Raw genomic sequence first — 9,359 nt, 5'->3', positions numbered from 1 at the left:
TGCTGGTTCCCCAGTTCTCAGATTGGGGTCCTTGAACTTCTACTTGTTCAGGTCAGCTGTTTCTGTGGGTTTCCCCAGCATAGTATTGACCCCTTTGCTCATCACTCCTCCCTCTCTACAACTGGTTTCCAGGAATTCAGCTCAGTGCTTAGCTTTGAATCTCTGCTTATGCTTCCATTAACTACTGGATGAAGACTCTATGATGGCATTTAAGGTAGTCATCAGTCTCATTAGAGGGAAAGGGCATTTAAGGTAGCTTCCCCACTATTGCTTGAGATTTTATTTGCACCATTTTACCTTTTCCTTTCCTCTTCCAAACCATCCCACATACCCTGCCTTACTATGTTTCAAACCATGTTCTCTTCTCTTATCATTACATACATACATGTATCTACATATATTTTGCTGTGTATATATATACAAACTGCCCAGTCTATACAATATTACTTGCATGCCTATTTTCAGGATTGAACCTTTTATATAGAACAAACAATTAATTTTTTCTTCCATGTGAAAGACTATTTTCCCACCCTCTATCTTCTTTGGTTGATTTAGTTCTATTTTTGGTTTTGAGGTCTTGGGATTTTCCCAATAATGTTAGTGAGACTTAGCAGAATTGCTTCTGATATTTGTAGGAGACCCCATTCACAGCAAAGTCCCTGATTCTCTGGCCTATACAATCTTCCAACCTCCTTGTACATAATGTTCTCTGAAATGCAGTAGTGTTTTGTATGTTTATTAATTTGGGCGGTACTCTACAACTGCGTGGTTTGATTGATTGATGTTTTCTGTAGTGGTCTTCTTCAAAGAGAAGTTTCATTTATGAGTGTTGAAACTATGCTTTTCTGTGAGTATAAAGACATGTTTATAGATTGGTGCTATAGAAAATGCTGTTTAAATAAGTCAATAATTGTAGCTCTCCTCTAATAACCATGATTTCACTAGCACTGAGTACTTAGATAGGTAAGTATGGTATGGTATTCTTAATGAGTGGGTCTATATTCCAGTTAGGCCACTGCTGGTTAAAACCGTGATATGTGTATCAATACTGCATCCTTTGGGTTTCCATACCATGCTGGCCACTGTTCTGGTTCATAGGCAGTATAACTGGGTAGAAATGTTGGTTGTCTCCTTCCTTTGAAGCTTGAATGACACCTTCTGGTAGCATGTAAGTTAGAATTTAAAGGGAAGGTTCAGGTCAGTCCAGGTCATAGATATGTTTCTGAAGTGAGTGGTGTCTTCATTCATAGAGACTTATCACTCTGGTAGGTAACAAAGGGCAACATCAATAGTGTCTATCATTTAGGAGATACTTGACAGCTCTGGCCCACAACTCAAAGAGAGCTTCTCATGTCTGATTTTATGGTTTAAATTAGGTGGCCTTTGGTTCTTAGAAGACCACTGTCTATGTAGAGGATAAAAATATAAAACTATATGTATATTTTTACAGTGGCTTACATAGTATTTCATACTTATTATAGTAATTTTAGGAGAATAACTAATAGTATAATATTTTTGTCTTTTCCAAACATCCTTCTTGTTTTTACCAACTTTCATCCTTCTCCTGTATTTACCTTGCTCCCCTCCTCTAAGAAGCTTCATGTATTCCACATCTCCTATCAGATCACGCATATTCTATTATTTTCCCTTGCTCCTCTCCCTTCCAAAGGAGCTGCTCTTTTCCATTTCTCCTATTTGATCAAATTTTCCCTGCCATTATCTTCTCTGTTGCTCCCCAACCACCACCTCAAACCCTGGCATTAGTTCCATTTTTGTTTTTAGAATATGTATTCAAATGGGAAGATTTTATATAGGAGGCTCCAGAAAGAGAGAATGTATATTTTTCTTTTTATGTCTGTATTACCTCAGTCAATGTGATCTTTCTAGTTCCATTCATTTACCTGCAAAGTTCATGATTTCATTTTTCTTTACAGATGAAAAACATTCCATAGAGTATATTTATTACATTTTTCTTATCTAATGTAGTGGCATCTTGCCTTGCCACCGACCTTGTAGTGGTGGCTACACCATTTGGGAGTGGTTTTAGGTGCCGACATGACCCATTATAAGGTAGAGAAGGGACTGGCTTGTGCTCTCTTGAGTTGCAGAGAGCATCAGAAGGGCAGAGATGGCATTTTCTGGAGCAGGAAGACCTAGGTGGTTATTTACTCTTATCTATGGATGTGCTTCCCTAAGAGACAACTATTTGTCATTTATCTTGGATCTGGTGGACTCATTTAATTCCCACCTTCAATTTATTTGTCAGTTGTAGGGCATTTGGTTGTTTACTTTTCATAGCAATTGTGAATAGAACAACCATGACCATGGATGAGCAAGCATCTGTGCAGTAGGGTGTTGAGTCCTTTGGGTACATAACAGGGAGTGGTATTCCCAGATTATATGGTATTTTTCTTATAGTTTTGAGTCTTCTCCACACTGACTTTGTCAGTGTCTGCACACACTTGCAAACCTGTTACAATAAATCTTTTTGCCAAAAGCTGCCTGAGCCCCACCGCCATGTGTGTGCTTTACGCCAGCCACCTGCCCGAGTTAGGCCCAAATGAATACACAGAGAGAGACTTGTATTAGTTACAATGCTGCTTGGCCAATGACCAGGATTCTCATCTGTTAGCTCAGTCTCAATTATCATATGTCTATATATTTTATAAGACTTATCTTATCGGACGCCTTATTGGCGTCCCTCCTTGCTGGTGAATCACATTGTGCCGCTGGAGCAGGAGCTGAGGGGAAAAAGAGAGCGACACTTCCTTTTTCCTCTTTTTAAATATGAGTCTCCTTGCTATGTCACTTCCTGTCTGGAACACCACTTCTCTACTACATTTCCCAGAATCCTCTTTGACTCCTAGTCCAGCCTAACCTGCTGTCTCATTGGCCAAGCAAGTACTTTATTTATAAACAGACACAGAAGTATTTCCCCCATCACAAACCCACCAGCAGTGAATGTGTATTTAGTTCTTACCACTACTGTCTTTTGTTCTCTATATTAGCTTGGCCCATTAAGAACTACATGCAGTATTTGATGCCTTTACTCCTCAGAAGTCCCAAAGTCATCCACATTTGACAAAGCAAAGCAACAACCAATTAATCAACCTGTCAAGAAAATTAGGAACTTAGGTGTGTCAGAAGCTACTAATCACCCACTCACTGGTGCCATCTTTTTTACTAGATAATTTTCTATTGCTGTGATAAGACAGCATGACCAAGGTAACATATAGAAGGAAGAATTGGTGGTAGATAATGTGACTGAGGAAAACCTTAGTGTCTATGACAGAACCTGTTCCCTGGCCATTTCAATATCATGAATAACAGCTACACCCATCTTAAGGTGACTGTGGGAGCCCGAGACATGTAGGAGGCCTGCTTCAAATTACTGAATACCAGCTCTTGGTAGTTGGAGCTGGTGGACTAGGCAAGTGTGTCCTGATGATACCACTAATTCAGAATCACTTTGTGGATGAATATGGTCCTACTATAGAGGATGGGTACATTAAGCAAGTAGTGATTGATGGAGAAACCTCTCTCTTGGATATTCTTGACACAGCAGTACAAAAGGAATACAGTGTAATCAGAGACCAATATTTGATAACCAGAGGGCTTTAATTGGGTATTTGCACAAATAATCCTAAATCAGTTGAGGATATTTACCATTTTTGAGAAAAAATAAAAGACTGATAGACTCTGACTGACTAGATTCATTTATTGAAGCCACAGCAAAGTCAAGACAGAGTGTTGACAATTCTGTCTATATATTAGCTTAAGACATTCAAAACATAGACAAAAGAAGAGCAAAAATAATAAAAAGAAAAAAAGAAGTAAAAATGTCTTATTATGTAAATATATTTTGTCCTTTTTAATTAAGGAATACTTCAGAAAAGAGGTAAGTTTTGTACACTACACACAATTATTAGCATCTATTTTAGTATTACCTATATTTTCCTGTTCATGCAAACTGTCACCTTTTATCTTAAATAAAACAATGTGATAGTGGAAACTTCTTTTCTCTAAGTACCTATATTCCATGGGTTTTGGGCTAACAATACCAATGCCTGTGAGAAAGACTGAGAATCTAAGACTTTGTTTTGGTACTTGCAGTTGATTAGTGCTAACTATCTTACCAAATTATATAAGTTGCTGTGAACTGGAGTAATGGAGCTTTTGAAACATTTCCTCTCTGTGTTTCGTCTACCCACTACATGGTTTCCTTAATAATTACAGCTTCAGCTGAGACCTTATGGTTGGTTCTACTAAGCCTGACGGATCAATGATTTATATGCTTCCCTTTGATTTACATCTACAATTCCTAGAGTTTGTCATTTTTCATAAATGTAGTTAGACTGTTCAAAAAGTCTTTCTCACTCTTTCTAATTCTATTAGTCATGGTCATACCTAAAATTAGTATACTTTTGCTAGAAAACAGGGAAAATGGGCAATGGACAAGGGGAAATTTCAAATGCAAGTCCACTAAATTTACATGTTAGCTTAATTATTACAGATTGCTAGTAGCTTTTCCTGGTAAGACAGATCTAGTATGGAATAGTTACCATTTGGGCTATATTTATATACTACCAAATTTTTGTGATAATTCAAGCAATCTTAACACATGTAAAAAGTTCATATAAGAATTAAGACAACTGTAGCTTATCAGGTGTCGAAGAGACCAATGTTGCAAGACTGGGCTTACATTACTGGTTCTCAACCTGCTGGTTCTTGATCCACTTGTGGTCACCCAAGATCATCAGAAAGGTCATATGTTTACATTAAAATTCATAACAGAATCAAAACTACAGTTATGAAGCATCAATGAAAAAATAATTTATCCTTTAGGGTCACCGCAACCTGAGGAACTGTATTAAAGACTTGCAGCATTAGGAAGGTTGAGAACCACTGTTGTATATAAGCCTATGATAAGCATCACTGTGTTTTATAGTGCATGCTGCATTCGGAGGTTGCATGAATTGGTTTGTCAACACAAGGCAGTGAAGAGTTTGGAATGATAAGGTGAATGCATTATCACCAGGTGGCGGTCTTCCTGACAAATCAAAAATATTGCTTTTCTTCATCAGATCAATACTGAATGCCATCAGCCAGAATTCACAATCATTTTCAGTGCAAACTTACAAGTGCAGAATTTGGGGTATGAATGTACAAGGCAAGAAACCCTTTAAAACAATGATGTAAGAAAGTTTGAAAAGGCAGATTTGACTTGTTCCTCAACTCCTGCTGAAGAAACATTTCCTAAGAACTTCCCAACTCCGAAAAGATTTAAAATATCTAATGCTTTAATAATAGATACATTTACAGAAAAAACTACCCCTGTAATGTACTTTAAGCATTCCCTCAAAATTGGAAGTGTGATGAAAATACCACTGAACTATAGGGACTGGACATTGTCTTTTAGAACTCTGATTTCAGGTAGATTGCTGTCTACATAATGAAGAATCATGTCAAAGACTCCAACTTTAGTGCTGGATACTTTTATAGCAATCAACCATACTGATAGCTCAATCTCTACTCATTTTACATGGTTATCATCTTCATGCTAGTCTTGGATAGAATTGTTCAGGATGTAAGTTTATATTTCAGATCCATTCTCTACTTCCAGGACACCCATCTGGCAACTGTCTTCCACATGCCTGAGTTACTGTCGTTTTCTTTGAATGTTTTAATTTTCTCCACATCAAGTTTTTTCTGCTCTGGACAACTCCATGAAGGTTGTATACTGAGGTTTGTACATCAAAACTGTTCTGTAACTTTTGCTAGACCTTAAGCAATCCAACAGACTTCATCATGGAAAAAATATATTTTATATTATATATTTTCCATGATATATATAAATATATATTTATTTATAATAAATATATATAAAATGATAGTTTTCTTTCAGTTTAGTGAGAATTGTTTTGCTATGATTTCAAAATGACTCTTTAATCAACCTACTCTATATAAATTATGTCATTGTTTTAAAGGGAAACAAAAGTCCCTAATCTATTTGTCCATAAGTTTAAAAGATTAATGAAATATAAACAATGACTTCTACAAAATTTTTCTTTGGCTTCAAATAAATGATAGTGTGCACTTATTTGCAAAAGAAGAGGCAAAATCAGTATATGATTTTTTAAATGTTCTGTCAAATGGCAAAATTTCATGGAGCATTCTTCTGGTGGATAGTAATCAAGCCTTCACATAGTTAGTAGCATATCTCTTTTCTACACAGAGGTGCACCTCAGGAGCCACAGTGCATAATCAGATATTTACTAAAGACTGTTGAAGTTTTTCTGGGCCATGTGTTAAAAGATGTGGTAATTAATAATATGTAAATTTCAAATTGTGTTTGCATTTTCATAATAAGAGGGTTTTCAGAGCCATTTTGAAGGGGGAAGGATCCTAGAAATAAACTTAAGTGTCATGTCCTTACTATGGCTTTCCAGGGCTTGTTGAAATTGAACACCATTGCCAGATATTAATATGATTATTGGAAGAATAGTGCAAACAGCTATAACTCAAGCAAATATTTTCAGTCAGGGACTCTGGATTCTATTGACTGAATCAGAGCACATAGGAATTTAGGTCCTAACTTTTGTAGGTTATAAAGACCTTTGCCACCATTGCACAGTTTCATCCTAGCATACATACATTCAAGTTCTGTGAGGCATGTCAAAAGTTACTGTTGGCACAAATTCATATCATTTTGTATTCTACTGACATTTCTTTTGTTTTCTGAAACAATAATACTAATTTGGAGAAGCATTTTGTAGACAATGAAAATTTACAAATGTAATCCCCACAATGGATAATTTTGTACTCGTATTTTTAAAACCTCAATGCTACTTTATTGAGGGTAGAATGAATGCTGCATTGAAAAATTGAACTGATAGCTGTAAATTTCTATTGAAATACAAAAATTTGTAAAGCAGTAGAGTAGCTTTCAAAGAATAGTTATTGATTAGATTCATGTTTGTGGTTTAGTTTATGAGATCAAAGCGTCTTTTGGGTATGGTAGTTGTCATTTAGAAAAATTTGGAACCAATGAAGTATCTCTGCATTAGGATTAAAAATCCTTTGTGTATATGCCCAATGGCAACTATAGCTGGATCTTGAGATAAATCTATTCCCAGCATCTCTTTGAACTGCCATATTGCTTTCCTTCAGAATAGCACAAGGTATAAAGTATTGGTGGGAGTTTGCATTCCCAAGAGCAATGGAGGAATACTCATATGAACTTTACATCATCACTACCATGAGCTATAATTTTTTCAATTGATCTGGTGGCTATGTCATTCAAGACACCATACACATATACTCCAGGGTAAACACATAAAACATAATATTTGAAGCTATCACCCACCTATGAAGTAAATATATGACATTTGTCTCCTCTGTCCTATGTGATCCTACTCAGTATAACTTTTTATTTTAATTTTTGGCCAGTTACATTCATTTGGTTGCAAAGGTCATGATTTAATTTTTCTTTTATAACTGAGTAATACTCAATTATGTACACGTTTGGAATTTTCATTAACCAGTGGTCAGCTGCCAGAAAGCTACATTAATTTTATGCACTACCAATAGTGATTAGGCAGCAATGAACATGGATGTACAAGTATCTTTGTAGTAGGCTATAAAGTATGTTTGTGTATATCCATGGCCAATCTTTTTTTTTTTTTATTGTCCATTTTTCAGGGCTGATCTCTATAGGCATGCTATGTGCCCTTGCAACCCTACTAGGAGTGTATGGAAGTGTCTCTTTCTCCAAGTCAATTCAGCATTTGTTGCTATTTCCTTTCCTGATGATTGATCTCCTGACTAGGGTAAGACGAAATCTTAAAGTAATTTTAATCCGCATTTCCATGATGAATAAGGATGTTGAATGTTTTCTATAAAGAATTCACTAACAATATGTTTTCTTCTTTTGAGACCTCTCTGCTCATTCAATACCATATTTTTTAATTAGCTTGTTTGTCTTCTTGGTGTTTAATGTTTGCTTTTTCCTTTTTGAATATTCTAGACCCTTTCTCTGACTCATGTATATTGGGCACCTATGACACCAACAGGCATCTGCCATCATTATCTTGATTGCAAGTTACAACTGATTCCAATTATTAGTCACTAAATGAGGATATGATGAATATTTTGAGTGTACTAAAAAGTCTTTGGCAAAAGAGCCAAATGTAAATTGTTCCTCTAAATCAGGTCCTTTCACATGTAGACAAACTTTCCAATCTAAAAATTCGGGAATAATTTATCAAAAAAGGAGAAAATATCTATAAACTAAAAGAATTAAAGGAGGGAAGGTGATGACCATGAGTCAGCTTCAGAAATAAATTAGAGGCACCTGGGAAAAAAGTAAACAGTGTTTCAATGAAAGAAACCCAAACCCTGAGAATAATGAAGCCAGCAGAGGGTAATGTGACCCTTCTCAGAAATCTCAGAGACTCAAGTGTTCAAATTCTCTGGACCCTTTACAGCTGCTCATGGCCCAATAAAGTGTTACAGCAGCTGCTTCCTCCCAGGGGGAATCTACGGCACAGAGCACAAGGCCTCCCTGGGTCTGCATCTCACAGTGTAACTGCTCTGAGAGCTGAGGACCAGGTGGTGGAAGAATGTTAACAGCTCATGTTTACATAACCCACAGCAGAAAGAGCTCACAGGGAGGAGCACTCTTTGTGGTGAGAAGGTACAGAATAATATACAGCATAGCAGATTCACACAACCTAGAAAGCAGTCTGTGCTTCAATAGATTTAAGAGATCAGATGAGTGTCAAAATGAACATAGGCTCTTGGCCCTGGTGACTGTGGGCCTTTTAACCAGCAGGGGGCACTGTGGGAGTGTCTGTGTTAACAGCAAACTGATCACTAAGGGGCCATTTACTCAAGGGAGCCTTGGCATATGAAGGGTGCAGGCCTAAGTATTGCCGTTTTGACTCCAGACTGGATTTTACCTGCAGGGTGGAATAAAGTTCAGGTTCCCAAACCCTAGGGGAGCCTAAAACGTCCCAAGAGCTCATCAAACTCCTCCTCAAAGCATAGAAATAGTGCATCTTTATTTCTATAGAAACATAAAGGCTGTTCCTGGCAACAGAAAGAAGAAATGAATCTAATTGGTTGTATTGAAAAGCTTTCATTGTGCATTGATTGACAATGCTGGAATACTCATGGAAGTCTCTAATCTCTAAATTGTGATTGGTGAAAATTATGAATGTAACTTGGTAACAAATATGTGTGAATTTTATGCTAACAAACACCAGTTCTATCCCTGCTTGTGGTTCCCAGGATAAACAAGGCTCTGGAGTCCTGCCTACTAGGGTCAGCAATGTTAACATGATCAGTAGAAGCCAGAC

This window comes from Cricetulus griseus, chromosome 4, assembly GCF_003668045.3.
Source record: "Cricetulus griseus strain 17A/GY chromosome 4, alternate assembly CriGri-PICRH-1.0, whole genome shotgun sequence".
Classification (NCBI taxonomy): Eukaryota; Metazoa; Chordata; class Mammalia; order Rodentia; family Cricetidae; genus Cricetulus; species Cricetulus griseus.
Note: the sequence above shows the minus strand (reverse complement) of the source record.